The following is an 18316-nucleotide window of genomic DNA, read 5'->3' as shown; positions in this document are numbered from 1 at the left end:
AGCCTTTATTGTCCATTGTCTCCACAAGTGAATGCAGCCTGCTGCACAGAAAAATGTGTATTCTCATGTTTTCAGGAGACAGCTTCTCCTCAGGATGAAACAGAATTAGTGGTTACCTTTACTTTGCACTGGCCAGAACCTTAACTTGAGCACAGATCTGAATATTTCCACAGAAGACACTTTCAAGTGAGGATTGTGACAACAACAGTTGTGGGACTGAAGAAAAAAAAAATTCTTTTTCTTTCTCCTATTTATGCCATGTTCTCCCCCACAGATGTGGAAGTGTTGTGGTTTTACCCAAGCTGGCAACTAAGTACAACACAGCTGCTCACTCACTCCTCTAGCATTCCCAGAGGGGTTGGAAGTCCTCTCCTCCTCCTCCCAGCATGGGCTGGACCAGGGCAGAAAGGATTGGAGAAGGCAGGCAGTGGCTCTCCCTTTTTTCCAGGTAGCAGAACTGAGACAGACCTGGCCCACAACTTTCTTTAGGTGATGTGGCTGGGCAGTAGCAGAGCTGGCACTGTCACCAGACCACACAATCTTAGAGAAATGCTTCATATGTATCAACCACCTGAGAAGGGTCCTTTCCTGATCATGCTGAAAGGAAAAACCTTAGGTTTGAAGCACTATTTCCATGCAAAATAATATCTCCTAAGCTATTGAGAGTGTGCCAAACTAGCTTACATCTCTGGAGCCCTGTCCCATGCACAATTATGCCAACTGCAAAACTGACACACACAGAGCATTGCTGTGAACACACAAGACACTTTTTTTTTTTCTACTCTTCCTGTTGGATATAATCATGCCTCATAGAGGTCTTGTTCCAAACTGATTAAACTCCTTTATGAACAGTGCAGCCCTTGAAGTGTATCCCTGACAACACCTAGTGAGAAAATGACTGTTCCTCCAAGCAGAAGGAATAGCTGAACAGGACAAAAGCAAGCTTACATAAGTTGTACAGTTGATCTTTCCAAAAGAACTTTCTAAAATACTAAACCCTGCAACACAGAACTGAGTGAATAACAAAAGTCAAAGTTGGTTTAACTGCAAGGTCATTTTCTACTTTGAAAGATTTTCCCTTATCAGGATCAGTATCACAAGACAAAGCCTCTGAGGAAAAAACCCTGGGCAAATATCCTAAGGTGTCAACATTTTTGCCTGCCTGCATTCCCAAGACCTCTCAAGGAATGATTTATATTAACAGAACAATACAAACTTGTCCTAGCAGGAACATGAACTCTGTGACTGTTCCCTTCTAAAATATACTCTTTCTTGTCTGTTCTCTTTGCAAACACCTTGAATTGCCAAAATCATCTGACTCACCTGCCCCCAGCAGTGAGCAAGCCATAAGATCTTCTCATGAATAACACTCTTTCCTTTCCCTTCTGACTCTAGTTCAGCTGAGGTACTAGCACAGGATCCATGGATCCTGCAGGAGAAATCATGCAGATCCTTGAGGAGTGCCCATTATATGAACACTTTAGCATTCCTTTCATCCACCACTAAATGTGCAGGAATGAGATCTTTACGGTCCCTTCCAACCCAAATCATTCTATGAAAGCATATGAAAATACATTTGCTGTTCCTCAACTGCTTTTCAAAACAAGGCAATAATATAGTAGCTTTCCAACTCTCCCCTTGCAGAGATGAAAATTTATTAGATCACCTGACCATTCCAGTGGAAGCAGATATATCATTCTGATGGAAAATCCATGTATTCACACCTACCCTTACAGACATTTAAACCTCAAGAAATTACCTTGTGTTCTAGGAGAGGAAAGGGGAGCACAAATATTTGTTTGGGTGCCTTGTTGGGAAAGGGAAGGGGAAAACACTGATCAGCATTTCCTAGAATCAGTAGTATGGACATTAAAGCCATGGTAAATTATAATCCATGGCTTACAGTTGAAGTTGCATCAGAACTGCAGATGATATTACAGACTGGTGCATCTTTTTGGTATACTATAGCATCCCACAGAAAATCACCACTAGAAAGGCTGCTCAGAGCTTTCATTTGAATGTGGGAAGCCATAATTGTGTTTCAGGCATCTCAGTCAAGCAGAACAAAAAAGTTTAAAAAAAAAAGAATTTGAAGCACAGACTCTAGTCATGACCCTGTTAGACATCAAATGTTTTTGATTTAATTTAACCAGGAACTAAGAACTTTCTCTGCTTACCACATTTTATGAACTTGACTGACTGCAGAGGAGATATTTTAAGTCTCTACTGCTAAGTTATTTGTGAAAGCATTTGTAATTTAGCACATGAGCATACAGGAGGTAAAACTAAGGTATTAGTGATCAATAATATGTATTTATTCTGAACTTTCTGGGTTTTGTTGTTTTGGTTTTTAATCTATTGTGAAAAAAAAAAAAAACCAAACATTTTATAGAACATTTATTCCCTTTCAAATGAAATTTGTGACTTATACTACAACCATTTTGGTTCTGTCCTGGAACTCTTTCCAGACTTAAAAACGCCAACTGTGTGGGCTAAGCTTTTGATTAAAGACCAAACTGTTATCCTCTCTTGTAAAAACCTTTATCAATGTTGTCCTGTTTACCAATTTAAATATATATATATATCATTAAGATTAAGAATATTGACAGGAATATTCACATACAGTTAGACACAAGAAAAAGCCTATAGAGATGAGCCTGACACCTGCCTGTTGAACATCAGCTGATCTTGGACCATGTGTCCTTGCACTTGCCTTCTTTCCAGTGTGATTGGAAGCAGCTTCTACTGCAACTTGGACAGCTCTGGAAAATTTCCTGAGATAATCAGGAGACTGAGAGAAGGACTTGCCCAGCTTTTGAAGGGGCTAAAAGACCAGAGATGATTTGCACTTGGCCACAGGCAAAGGCATCACAGCAAGATGTGCCTGTAAATAAGGTGCCATTAATTTACTTGTTTCATGTCACTGAGTTATTGAGGCACTGGGTGCTGCTAAATCAATAATAATCAATACCAGCAGATGCATGAACAGCACTTTTTCTTTGCTCTTTCAGCTATGTAGCAGATGCTCAGCTAGAATAACTCTGCTCCCTGCCTCCAGGGACCCCAGCAGCAGTCCAGTTGGGACTTCACACCTCTAACTCTTGCACAGCATAAAACCATGGACACAGGAGACTGCACAATCCTTAGACTCCCCTCTACAGTTTAAGATGCAGTGCCTGGTTGTTTTAAGTGGTGCTCATTTTCACTTAATTTCATTTCTGGTAGTTTCTGTGGTTTGTCTCCCATCTATCAAAACAGGGATCGAAACAAGGCATTGAAGCACCCAGCTCAATTTATTCCTTTAGATAGGAAAGTATTACTTGCAAAAAAAAAAAAAAAGTTTTTCTACCCTCAGGAATTGTAGCAGCAAATGAGAAATTGGATTCTTTGTGTCATTCTACCATACATTACCAAAGAGTCAGGAAATCTCACTAATAGGAAGTGCTAGAACTACGTTTTTTTTTCTGATACTTCAATTACTGCTTTTACAGATATAATTAATCTTCTCTCTGCCTGCATTCAGTGTATTTGCCACACAGCACCATCCCCAAAATCCTTGTTACATACCCTCAAAGCAGCACTGTTTACATTCACACTTAGTATTTATTAGGCAGGGTCTGAAGAGTTTGCATATCTGCATCCAGCCCTTCTCCACAGCTTTCCATTTTTCACACTTATCTTTGAAACAGCTGGAAGTAATTGCTGGAAAGCCCTGATAATCCCATTCAGATAAGCCACAAGTAATACCACATTTCTACAATCCACCAGTGTTCAAGTAAACCAGATCATGAATCAACCAGCCTACACAGATATCAATCTTTGTAATACAGCTTTTTAAACTTTATTTGGTTATTCCATCAAGTGCAGGTTAGTAGGTGTATTTGGTGGCATGCAAGTCATTTATAAAAGGGTACAAAAAGCAGCCACACATCCAACAACCCGGCAACATTTATTTAGAAAAACACTACAAGTCTTGAAAACAGGACTTCTTTTTAATGCAGCTAAGGGGAAATTATCAGCTTTCTTTTCTTCAAGGTTACACCCAAGTTTCATATATGGCATGATCCCCAGCTGTGCAAATGCTTAAGCTGCATTCATGTTAACAGATGTTAAACATTTCAGTCTCTGAAACCATGACCACAAAACGGAGAATTTCAAGGGCTACATTTGAATATGCAAATTTGCAATGTCAGTCTTGATGAGCAGGCAGAATACTTTCCTTTCCTCCAACTTACGGATTCCTTGATTTCAAATCTAAAAGAAACAGATGTGATCATGCCACCTGACCTCCCAAATTCCTGCAATACACAGAGTTTCTCCAGAAACACTGAATTACCCCTTGTGCTCACTGCCTGGCTTACTCTCTCATATTTAGTGTCAAGCAAAGAGCAAACCCAGGCTGGGTACTGTGGAGCATCTGATTCTGCTGTGACCCAGAGAAACTTCACTGACCTTTCAAGTTAAGCAAGTGCAAAACCTCAGTCAAGTAATGCCATTTGCTGTGAAAACCTTATGCCATTTTTTTTTTTTTTATTGGATCAAATTATGCCCAGGAAAACAGAGTGGGTACAGTCACGTGGAGCAATAAAGTGCAAATTGCAGCCTCCTATGCACTGCTGAAGCATTTACAAGTTAAAAACCCACTGCTTCTTTCCGAGACTGATCTCTCTACAGAGCAACTTTCTACTTCTTCCTGTTTAATTGCTGTGCTTGGACACAAGTTACAAGTTTACCTTAGATACTTGTTCACAGCAAGAAAATAAATGCATGATGCAGACAGATACAAATATATGCTCATTTTTAGTTCAGGAGAAGAAATTCTGTGAGAAATAGATTGCCAAGTAACAAACAGTGATTTTCAGACCACAGCCAGGCTAGTATAACAGAGACAACTGCAGATAATTTTTTTAGTCATCAGGCAGAGGGCAAATGCAGCACAAGGCTATATTTCTCTCCTCCTATTTTCCATAAATATTTCTCTATACTTCAGCTTTCAGTATCTTTCACCAGCCCTCCCTTTTACTTGACATCATCATTCTAACTAGCTACCCTGTTGCTATTTCCTCCTTTTCTGAGGAGTGCAACCATTCTTTCTATACTTGTCTATAATTTGCCTAAACAGCAGTTGATCACGTGGTTCTAGCAGCAAACATCCACCACAACAGCCAAAACAAAACAAAAAAATCTAGGAAGCTCCCGTGACATTAAGAGGCAGTGAATGCAGCATTGCTTCTTGATGGTAAAAAGTGTTTCTCAGCCAGTAGAACTCTAACAGATTGCTTTTAAACAAGAGAAAAAAATTTTAAATGCATGCTTCTAAGGTTCCATATGCAACAACTTGATATTAATTCAAAGAATAAAAACCCCTCTGACAGACCTACAAGATAAAGCACACCAACCACTTTGTGCTGCATTCAGTAGCTGCACTGCAATGCTCACTGAAGCCTGTCGGCAAATCTGGTGTAAGTGACAAGGTAATTAAAAACTTACTGCTAAAAAATAATCAAGTTCAGCTCTAGCTCTGCAAAGAATTTTAGTAATTCGTCTAGCTCTCCACAACGTAGCCAGTGCATGCTAACTAGAGGAATAAATTAAAAAAGCATGGCCTTTACTTTGGGCTGGTCAGAGTAGGCTCTGGTACTGTTCATAGCAGGGTCACTACATTCAGCACTTGCTGTTAGGCAAAGTGGGTGAACAAAGAGTTCCACTCAGTTTTGCTGGTTATGGGGCTTCTTTAAACTGGGGATATTTGACTGTGAAATAGAAAAAGGCTATTTGAGGAGTAGGGCCAAATTTTCTTCCCTGACTTAACTTAGAAACCACAGACAGTGTGAGGCAGATGAGATAAGTACTGTCCTGATCCAGTACTGCAAACAACTAGTAATGGGCACTACATAATTTGGGAGCACTAAGGGTACAGAGCACTACTCCTGGGTAATTTGCTTTCTACTTATATAATTCAGATAGATCTGATGCCTTTTTATAAACTTTTTACTCATCTAAGTCAAAAAGCAACTCAAAAATCTAACTTAGGTAAATAATCTTACAAGTCCAAGCAAACAAACCCAGTCCCACTGCTCACTGACAAATACCAGTTTGCTTTGCAGCACCTGATCACATGTCAAGAAACCACTTTGAATGCACATATGCCAGTACACAAGTTGAATGCACATATGTCCATTTTACAGCTGAGTTCTCAAACAGGCTAAAAATACTTAAGATCCCAGAAGGAAGCAGGGTCAGGCTAGAGCATCATTCAATATGAGAACAGTAGTCATTCTTCCAGCACAGTATCAGCACTCACTAACTTTGGACAGTTGGTCTGTCTGCATTTTGATCCACTGCTGCCCAGTTATTGATGTAACATTTTCTCTAAAGTGCTTTCTTAGTGAAGGTTAGCATCTCCTTGCTTTTGTTTGAAACACCTGCCATCAAAAAACCTTCCAAGACATCAGCCCAGACCATCCCCATGTTGCTGTTGTTTTACTTTACACTAGGTAAATTTACTGGATTCTTTACACAGATATTCTGGTCTAATACCAGTTTTTCAGCCCTTGTATTTAATGGATGTCATAAAATCTACTAGATTTGATGTCCAGATTGGAGATGTTAACAGGTGATTTTTACAGTCAGCATTTCTCAGCTATTATCTTTACTAATCCAAACTAACCATTGCCATTGTAAGGGCTGAGTTGTAACATTGCAATCCTACTGACAGCATCTCTCAGTGTGCTGTCAGAATCCATGACCAGCATGCAAGAGGATGTCAAACCCAATTGTTCATCACTGACCACAAGCACTCAATCCACTGATAAGAAATGCTTGTCCGGCTCAAAACCCATCCTGCTCTGCAGAAACTTCTGGCATTTGATTTGAACAAAAAATTCAAGCATCATACAAAGACCAGAGGGTAAAATCTCTGGAGTCTGGCTGGAGTATCATATATCTAGGAAGATTAGACATCAGTGTTGCTACCAGTAACGTGAGACTTCAGTGAGCATCTCCCATCGTGTGCTGCACACGTTTCACTGAAACACCAGTGCCTGTGGCTTGTCTTTCCAGACTCAGCTCTGCACAAGAAAAAGCAGTCAATTAGCTAAAAGTCCTGCATAGACAAGTTCAATGACATCTATTTCTCCAGACTCCTATGGGGATAAACTATATGCAGGACCAACAGGGTTGATAATTAACAACCAAATTATAAAGCAGAAATTAAGTTACAGTAATCCACAAAAGAGTTAAGCTTGGAGGCAAAAGATGAAAGAAAGCCTAGCAAGAAAACCTATGATAGCTTGTTCAAAATGAATCACTCAGTCTAATGTTTGCCCTTTAAGTCATTCCAAACTTACTACAATATATCTGCTAGTGTTTTGGCCTCTAGATAACCTGCCTAGTAAATCAAAGCAAAACAGTGCATAATTAAAACCTAGTCTGGTTCAGATTATAGAATATACAATTTATTTTTACAAGTAAGAAGACAAACCCCATAATTCACTTGACATCTCACCACTCTCTTGAAATATAGTCTTTCCACTGGTGAAAATAAACTGCCTAGCAGCTGTGTTATATATTTTACCTAAATGTATATTTAGATCCATGATGTGTACAGTCTAACAGATTTGTAGCAGTTTTAAGGAGCAGAGACAGTCCCTACTCAGCTTTCACACAGTCAAGCTGGGAAAACATGCTAATAAATGGCATTTGGGTAAACAGAAGAATAGTAGAGACCAGCAGGACACTTCATTAGTACCATTTCATTGAGAAATAGCCTTCACCTTGTTTGGATTCCTTCATTCCAACCTGTGTCTGCAGGACCCCCATGCTCAGAACCAGTGAGGTATCAACAGCACAAATTCCACAGTTAAAATCCCAATGATAAGCCCAACACCACTGACCTCTGTAAACACAGTGGTTTGTACTGGGAGGGATATCCAGGCAAAGCTGCTGATGTGTGTCTCAAGAATGCACCCTGCCAACACAAATTCTACCCTCAAACTAACAGAATTTCAGATAAATCCCTAATATCTGGCTCATTTCCTACTTTCCTCAGTTTGTTTCCCTGCTCCAGCCACCCCATTTTTACAGCATAGATGTTGAAAGCACACTGAATCATCCTTAGCTGGAATGCCAATGCCATGCATTTTCCAATAGCTACATAATTAAGCCCATACACTTGATGGAAGATGCAAGAGAAAAGGGAATGAATAGTCTCTGCACATTCTTGTCCCCTTATTTTTGTGGCTCCCACTCCATCATAGACAGAACAACTGCATCCTGCTTTCCTCAGTCATAAGCAATGCTAACTCTGGCACATTTTGAAGAAGTAACACAACAGTTTCTCCAGCTACAAGCTCTGAGATAGTTTCTGCAAGGAAAACAAAACCTTAATCTCAAGATAAGCAATCACCATCTTCTTTACAACAGCCCTCAGCAGTGTTTATTACTTGCTACCCCACGACTGCAGGAAAGTCTGTATTACACTAGATAGAGAAGATGATTTCCTATTGTTCCTGTGTGACAATATTGGTGTTAATGCTGTGCCACAATCCCAAGGCAACTCAGCTCACAGCCAGGCACCAGAGTCTGCTATATGTCTTCCACCTTGCCTTGGACAAGGAGCTGCTGGGAAGGTTTCAGCTGAAAACAAGCACTTGCTTCAGGCTAAGTTTTGTACATTTTCTATATTGCTACCTCAAAGATCTCCTCACAAACCAGGACTTCCCAGGATTTCTGACACTGTCAGTGCTGCTGATAATTTATATCACCTAAAATGGAAGGGGGGGAAGGATATTTAAATAATAAGGAAGGAGCAAAAGTCATTAGCAAAACTTACTTGTGTTAAATCACAGTCTTGGGAATCGCTGAGTACCAGTAGCTCTGCTTTCTCAGTAAAGTGTTTACTGCAGACAGGAGCCAAGGACCCAGGAAAAGCATACCTAGAAACATATACAAGAAGAAACAACTTATTTTTTGTCTTTTAATTTGTAACTTTTGTTTTTGCTCTGACACTTATAAACTATCTTTTTTGCCCTTTTATCCTGTCACATGTTAGTTACACTGGATCTGTTACCATCAACACCACATTTTCCATTCATATGAGCAATCTGTAGCTCATTTCAATCCCCAAAAAAGATGTTATTCCATTGGCCTGGCCTGAATCACTGTCAGAGGATGGGTTAACCCTTGGGATCATGTGGCTGTCATGGTATGAGGGACAGTGCTCTGAATATCATTTCTCCTGTCCGATGAATGCTGTCTAAAGGTGGTGTAAGCACACAACATCCCAGGCAGGATGGCTCCCTCCATAGGCAAGCAGGATAACCAACACTCTCCTGGGCAAAAGGTGTCCCACCCATCTCAAAAAGTGAACACTTTTCTCTGGTGTTTCCCAGCTTTAGGAGACTGGATGATTAATTATCCACACAGTGCAATGGGTAATGCTGTATGAGAAGCATCCTTGCTCCCTGACCACCCTGCAGGCCACGCTAAGGTGGTTTGGGACAACTCACATTTGGCTGTCCTCTCTGCTTCTCAGAAACCCTGATTGAGGTGGGCTCCTATTAGCTGGTTTGTAAATTAAAGGTACAAGGCACTGGTCCATGACCTCCCTTATCTGAACCACTGCCCTTAAGGGACTGTTGGATCAGGTTGCATTTTCCCCTTGAGAAATATTATGGGGCTCATTTGCCTGGACAGGCAAAGGTTTTGTGTAGCCTCCCATCACAGCTTCGGGCTACTGCTCCAAAGAATCATCTCCAAACCTAGAGAGCCTGAAAAATTCAACCCCCCAAGGGATCCTAAACTTCTACATAATCTTGGCTGCATTTTACAATTTCTCCTGTCTAAGCAGATCTTAGTAATACACTGCTACTTATTCTTTCCTAAAGGGAAATCAGTGGAAGAGCAAAGACTAATTCCCACCTCCAGGTATTGGAACAAATCCACTCAGGTTGAACCTCCTCTCAAGCCTTCCTCTAGGGTATTTTAAACCCAGAAGGTACCACCATGGACATAATTCAACAGCTTGTCCTCCCAACGGTGGGGAAATCCCTGCAGGGCATTTTTGAGCTTACAAAAATAATCCCTGGCTAACTTGTTATGTGTTTCTCAACTTCAGGAGACAGGATGATTAGTTATGCACACAGAGCAACAGGCAATGCTCTTGAAAAGCATCCTTGCTCCCTGACCACACTAAGCTCATTTGGGACACTTCTTGTGTGGCTTTCCTCTCTGGTACTTGGGAACCCTAATTCAGGTGAGGTAGCTTTTTTTTTTTTTTTGACACAAACCACCACCAAGACCTCTGATAAAGGAGAAATCAGGTTTTCAAGAAAAAAAATCCTCATTGATTATGTTTAAGGAAGGATCTTGTAGTCTCAGCTCAACAGCCTCTAATGCACTAGACAAGAGGCTCTTGTGTTCAGTGAAATGATGCTTTCTCTGTGTTAATACTGGAAATAAACTATGACACCACTTTGAATCACTGGGTGTCCCTAGGAGCTTAAAATGGTTCAGCACAGATTAGGAGCAGCAAAGGAGACCAGCTGCAGAGCACATCAAGAATGATCCATGTGACAAAGCAGCAAGTGTCTGAGAATGTTCTGTTGCTAGTACTCAGGTTTCATGGCAGTAAATTGGTTGTTCAGTATTGTAGAACACAAAAAAAAAAAAAAAAAGAGTTCAAGAGGAGGGATGTCCAGGAGAAGATTCCTTCATCTTCCCCCAGATTTATTTGCTAAGCATGATGCCATGTGGTCTAGAATATCCCTTGGGTCAGCTGGGGTCAGTTTTCCTGACTGTGTGTCCCCTCCCAAATCCTTGTGCCCCCCGCAGCATCCTCACTGGCAGGGCAGTACAAGAAGCAGAAAAGGCCTTGATGTTGTACAAGCCCTGCTCAGCAGTTACCAAAACAGCCCTGTGTTATCAACAGTGTGTTCAGCACAAATCCAAACCACAGCCCCATGCCTGCTACTGTGGAGGAAATTAACTCTATCTCAGCCAAAACCAGCACACAGCTTGTCCATTTCAAAGAAACTAAAGCTGCTGATTAGCCTCGCACAAAAATTAATTATGACATAGGACAGTTAAGAGCTACGAAAGCAAGGCTTAACTGAGGTGAGCACAAAGCCTGTGACAGGTTAGGTACAAAACCCCAGAATCCAGCACAGCCTGTTTTACCCAGCTTGTCCTCACTGTGTGGCCTGGATATGTCTAAGGCACAAAACCCTTTGCAGCACAGCCACTGGGGGAAAAACATCAGTCTGAAACTGAAATCTGCTTTTTGCCACCTGACTGTCACAAGGCAAAACCCAAAGTAGGGAGGATTGGCACAGCTTCCTCTCTTGCTATTTGCTCCCAGGTGCCACTGTCTGAGTAAGGTGCCAGAGCAGCTTGCTGGGTCCTTGCAGTGGAAACTTCCACTGGGGGACTCAGTTGCTCATTAAGGGAAACTACCCAGCCATTTCACCCTCACAGGTGTGGAGATGCAGCAGCTCTCCAGGTCACCATGCACAGCAGCCATTTCCAGGAAACAAAAACCAACTGTGTGGAAAACATGAATAAAACATACCCCATGCAAGGCAATAAAGGAAAGCCCTTATCACAAGCTGAAATAATAACACACCACTGATTCTTCAAGACGTGCCCCAAAAACAACTAAACAGTTTAAAGGGTAACTTTTTTATGGGATATAGCTCAGAAAATATTTTAGGTATTAAAATTGGTGCCATTTTTACAGTGACTATTTGTACTATCAGCTATCCTGACAGGATATTTTCACTTGGGTTTCCTAAGTCCCTTCTGCTGCACATGCAGAGAGAGAAAACCATTTCTATTTCTGCTCCTTGTTTTTCCCATGTGGAATGTGTTTGGAGAATTGTTTATTTGGGATCATTGCTTGATTGGATTCTGGTGAGGATTGTTTGAGCCTGATGGCCAATCCAACCCACCTGTGTCTGGACTCTCGGCAGAGTTGTTAGAGATGATAGAACAAATAGGTTTGTAGTTTTAGTATCTTCCTTTATATGGTATATTAATGCATTTTAGCATATTTATAATAAAGAAATCATTCAGCCTTCTGAATTGGAGTCAGACATCATCATGTCTTGTGAGCCAGTTTCATTCAGAGATTTCTCACTTGCCCAGAAACAGGCCCATGTCAGCATATTTCTGTGGAATTCCTGTCAAAATGTGCCCCCTTTTCATGCGACACCAGATTTCAGAAGTACAGTTCTGCTAACTCAAGCTGGCATCTCCTTCTCAGGGACTCCCCACTAGAAACAATCATTGCTCATCTTGTACACCTGTAGCACTTTGGGACCTCTTTACAGCTGTTACACTGGAAAATGGGGCACACTGGGCTGCCAGGGTTGCAACTCTAACCCATCCAAAGCCACATCCCAGCCACAGGACAGATTTATAACTGCACCTAGCACACAAAAGAGCTGGTGAACCCCCAAAACTAACAACCTAGTTACACTTGCTGTGAGATAGAATCGCTGTTTCGTTTCTGAAGCCCTTAAAATGTGAGGTAACAGATTCCCTTCCTGTGTACTGTATCTAACACGTAGAAACCCTAAGCTGGCTCCATGGTGCTCTCAGGATAAATCAATCCATCTAAGTACAAAGGGCTTCCTACCTACCAAAATGGAGCATATTTCATTTTGTGAGAATGCAGTGATTTGTTCTAGGCACAGCAGCTTGAGAACTGATTGCCAGCTTTGGGTGAGAAAGAAAAGCCAACCACTCGCATGGATTCTCTCCTATTTTAGTACAAGCTAATAGCACAATCAATGCTGATAGCAGCCAGAAGCAATTGCAGAATGTCAGCAATGGAAGAAAATGCCTGACAGCTCTACAAGTGTGGGAAACAACAAGCTTGGAGGAGCACATGGAACATCTTTAAGCATCTCTTAACTACCAGAATTGTTTTAGACCCTCAGGAGCAGGTAGCAGCTGGCTGGTATCTCTCTCCTAAACACTTGAGCGACAATAAGTCATCAGTAATGAGCACACTGCTTTGTTCCCAGCTCCCACAACATGCATAAACACACCTAAGCATCCCCAATGCCTGCTCTCAGCACAGGTGGGTTTATAAGAAACCCTTTGATACAAGGGAGTTTTCTGCCATACCTCCTCTTCCTACCAGCTGCAGCTTCCAGTAGGATTCCTCTGCACAGGCTGGTGTGTGCATCAGCTTGGCAATGAGATTAATGGTCACAAGGCAACAAAACTGACATCAGGGTAAAACCAGATCCATCCTGGGGCAGAGAGAAGAGGAACAACTGGCTATGAAATCGAATGCCTGCACAGTAGAATGTGTAATTGAATTGTCAGTCATCTTTTTTCAATTAAAAATTATGCAAGAGTCCAGCATGTGATGAAGTACTACAACTGATAATCCAATCTGTGTCCTTTGGAGGCCTTTTACCCATCTGTCTCCCAAAGGCTGTCCACATTCATGCCAGGAGGCAGCATGCTGATGGGATTTCGTGACCAGCATCAGTCTGTAAATCACATTCAGACCTAGCCAAATGCCACAGTCTCTGGCTGACAGCAGAAGGCATTTCTGAACAACCCCACCACTCTGTTCACAACAGCCCACCCACCTGCAAGGTAGGGCAGTCTGATTTGAAAATCACCCACATGCCCTTTGATTCTCCCCAAGTATCCAGCTGGGTCACTCATCAGCCCTAATGTCAATGTCTCTCCCTAGAAGACAAGGCACAGCTGTTATTAGCATTTCACCCATGTTTGATAACTCCCTGGAAAATGTTTTCCTGACTTGACTAGGGCAAGCAACAGCAGAGCACTTCACATTTGGCAATATATCCTCTAGCATCTCACTTTCTGATCAAGGAATTTAAATAAGTATTTCGTTAGTTAAAGTCAAACTGTCAGATGAAATGTGATTACCTTATTGGAAAACAGAATGTACCCTTCCACTCAGACCCAGAAGTTAGTGCAGTTATTGTTTGATGCATTTGATTGCTTTGTTGTCTGGCCATGAATTTCTGATGCAGTTCTGCCTCAAATACAAGCATCACAGAATAAAAACAATTAAAGGCTACAGCATGGCTGCTGTGCAGAATTGTGTAAGGTACAAGTCTTTTCACCTTCAAATCACTTCACAGATTGAAAAAGCTTCAGGCTTGAACAGACCATTAGGTCACGGTGTCTGACCTCCTGTAGGTCAGACCCTTAAATTGCACTGTTGCCTTTGGACTAAACTCAGCCAGTATTGTTGCAAATGCAGGCAAACCCAGTGAGAAGAAATTATGACATCTGACTCCAATTCAGAAGGCTGAATGATTTCTTTATTATAACTATGCTAAAATACATTAATATACCATATAAAGGAAGATACTGAAACTACAAACCTATTTGTTCTATCATCTCTAACAACTCTGCCGAGAGTCCAGACACAGGTGGGTTAGATTGGCCACCAGGCTCAAACAATCCTCACCAGAATCCAATCAAGCAATCACCCCAGGTAAACAATTCTCCAAACACATTCCACATGGGAAAAACAAGGAGCAGAAATAGAAATGGTTTTCTCTTTCTTCCTCTCTGTGCACCTCTATAAAAAATCCTGAGAGAGAGAAATGTGCTGCCACAAGTATTGACTGACCAAGCCACTTGGCAGCCAGGCAGCCATTCTGGATTTCAAGACAGCAAAGCAGTGGAAACCTACCCTTGCCCTTTGACAGTTAGTTCCGGAGCTTAATTCCTGCTCTGAGGAACTGCTGCTTTGTTTCATCACTGCAGTTGCATATTTTCATTTTTTACCCATTTCTTACTGCATCTCTCACCCTAGTTCAGTGAATATGTTTTGCATGGAAGAAAATGGATAGTTAGCCACTCCAGGGGCTTCTGAGAGAACTCAACAGGCTAAATTCTTCAGGTCCTCCCTAAAAAAAATTCACCTTTTTTAAAATCATTTTGACCACACTTTACTGTTGTCCATATGTTTTAACACAGCTTTAAAAAGATGTACAAATACTTCAGGCTTATTTCTCTTAATGGCTTAATCCAGTACCAATATGCAACACAAAAAGCAATGAAATATTGACACACCTGTGTGTCTAATTTGCATGCAGCCATTTCAAGCTCTGTTTTGAATTAATAACTCCCCTCCACCCAGACTGCCTTACCAATCTGTGCCTTCGCTGTAACACAGCACCCACAAACATCATTCTATTAGCTATTTACTTGCAGACTGCAAACAGAAATGCTGAACTGAGGCTGTCTCTAACAAAAACTCCCAGCTGACAAGGATTCCTTCATCAACAGCTAGAATGACATCAGTTTGTTAACTCTCATCCTATCAGCTCTGAACAGCCAATTCTTGCAAATCACAAGCACCTGTGAAGCTGGGTACCTCTTGTCCCCTGCACAATTACTTTTTTCAACCCTACTTAGCTTGTTTGCCAGCACCTGTTTCCCTTTAAGTCATATTGACCTGCACTAATACATTCCCATCCTGTAGTTCTTTATTAAGTGAATCACATTTCTGTTTTGACATATTTTCCCTGGGAATACTGACAGAATAGCCAGCCTATGGATGAGCCCTAAACTAATGTGAGCTCCTAGTCCAGTGATCAACTCCCATCTGTTTATCTCTTCACATCTGCCACAAAGAGGAGAAACAAGACTTACAATACAAAGGCAAATTCCAGCTAAAAGCCACACATAAAAAGTCAATGTAAATCTGGAATAGATATTCTTTCACTGTGATAGTTGCAGCAACTTTTGCAAGCGACAACAAAAGATCCTTATGATCCTGTCTTGGGTCTTCAGTTACCCCCAGAGTACAAATACACCTTTCTTAGGTCATGCATACTGTATTAGCCCCATCAGCTGGGTGTGCATCTTGAATTCCCCAACAGCCCCCAGGAAATTCATAATCTTGCCTTCTCTGCTAATCCTCCCCTGGCTGGTAATCTTTATTCTGCATGGAAGGAAAAAGCATCTGATCAGAGAAGATGCCCTCAGGTCAGGGGAGCAGGTATTGAGCTCCATTAGCAAAACCCCACAGATCAAAGCCATTGACAAGCTGCTGGTAAAGGAGGCTTACAAAGGCAGATCTGGAGTCCCAGCCCTTCAAAAAGATGACAACAATGGAAATAGCGCAGGCTCGGAACACATTCAAGTTACAAGACATCTTACAAAGACTATGAGAATTTGAAAGATTCTCTGACTACTCCTCTCTGGTTTTAGCCATTACTGAAAAGTAGAAATATATCATGACAATTGTCTATTTTCAGATAATAAGCATGCTAATTCAAAGGGCACAAACCTAGCCATAATGCTGCCTATAATGCCACAAGCAATGCAGAGGCACAACAAAATGCCACATCCAACAGAAATGTACAAGGCAAAGCAGTAGCAACTGGAGAAAGTGACTATTCCTCAGATCACAATATTACAGCTGCTCATGGACTTTGACCATGTGAAATAGTTACAAAGTACTTCACATACCTCATCATTTTCCTCTAACTTTTTAGTCAGAGCAGTGCCTCGGGACTCTTCACACCTAGTAGAGACCAGCTAGACAGACTATGCTGGAGAAAGGAGTTTCTCTCCTTCCTGGTTCTTAAAAACCCTCTGAAACCATCAGTGCCAATTGTTACATGGGGCTTTAAGGGTGATCAGGTGTGCAACAACAGTGCCTGTTTTGAAAGCAAAGTCACAGCAGCTGGGAAGTGTTTTGTACCCAGAAACAAAGCATCATACAGGCAATAATGGAAGCATTATATACCCTGAAATATGGAAGTTACAACGAAGTTGTAGCATTTGAAAGGCAACAAAGACATAATCGTGCTAGGACTCACCCAAAGCTGTGAGGTAACTGATAATATGTGTTTTCCTCAATCCTTGCCCCAAACAATCCACACATGCTATGCTCTGAAAATATACCAATTACTTGATTTACAGCATTGTAACTGATCTAGTTCCAACCCTTCTGCCACGGGCAGGAACACCTGCCCCCAGAACAGGTTGCTCAAAACCCCTTCTAAGCTGGCCTTGAACATTTCTAGGGCTGGGACATCCACAACCTCTCTGGGCAACCTGTGCCAGTGTCTCACCACCCTCACAGTAGGGAATTTCTTCCTAATATCTAATCTATGCCTGCTCTCTTTCAATTTAAAGCCATTAGCCCTGGGGTACTCCAGGACTGGACACAGCATTCTGAGTGGGGTCTCACTAGAGCAGAGCAGAGGGGCAGAATCCCCTCTCTCTCCCTGCTCTGGATGCAGCCCAGGACACATTTGGCTTTCTGGGCTGTGGGCACACGTTGCCAGGTCATCTTGAGCTGCTTATCCACGAACACCCCCCCAAGTCCTTGTCCTCAGGGCTGCTCGTTCTCTGCCCAGCCTGTATTTGTGCTCGGGATTGCCTCAGCCCGCCTGCAGGATCTTGCACTGGGCTTCGTTGAACTTGAGCTTCAGGGCTCACACAGCCCCACCTCTGAAGCCTGTCAAGGTGCCTCTGGGTGGCATCCCTTCCCTCAAAAGTCGTAATTTCAAGTTTACAATGTTGCAACAAAATGAATACTGTGCACTCACTATGAACCTAGGCTGACCCCCCTGCTTTTCAGTCTAATGTTCTTAGTCTGGTAAACTTCTTTGCTTTTGGATTATCTTTTGCAATGAATAACAAAGTTAAATAGGACTACCACAAAGAATAAAAACATGCTTTCATAGAGAAGTCATTTATCATCTGTAAAGTCCCTAAGCCTTAAACAAAAAAAAGGAAATGGATTTGCATGGGTGTTGTCCCCCTAACAGATGACTTACATTGTTTCCAGGTTTCTTCATAGAAAGAAAACTAAACATTTCTACATAAATGTAGCTCATTGTACTAAGATTTTTTTTTTAATTGTTGTAATACCAGGACCTTATCCCAAATTCAGTCCCACATTATACTTAAAAATATTTTATGTGTTGTTTTGATCATCCTGTGAGGCCCTGTGGTAATTTTTACTCCCTTACTCTGAGCAAAGTTCTCTTTTTGTCATTTTTTAGCTTGGGTGAAGGGAAATCTTTCTGGTACCAGGGGACAGCTAGTTGAAGTCAAGAAAAGCAACCTAAGCCCTGCATATGGAAACAAGCTCTGTAAGCTGCTCTGAATGCAGCTAAAGGCTCACAAATCTACAGAGCCCAGAGGCCAAGTCACTTGTTCTCCTGTGCTCGCTAGGGACGAGCGGAGTTTAATCACAGAAGGAAAGCGGGAATGCGCTGCCGTTCCGCGGGCGCTGCGGGCTCCGCGCCGTTCTGTGCGCTTGGCTCTCCATCTAGCGGGGAGCTGCTGCCTC

Source organism: Vidua macroura, chromosome 4 (assembly GCF_024509145.1).
Source record: "Vidua macroura isolate BioBank_ID:100142 chromosome 4, ASM2450914v1, whole genome shotgun sequence".
Taxonomy (NCBI): Eukaryota; Metazoa; Chordata; class Aves; order Passeriformes; family Viduidae; genus Vidua; species Vidua macroura.
This window is presented reverse-complemented; position numbering follows the sequence as displayed.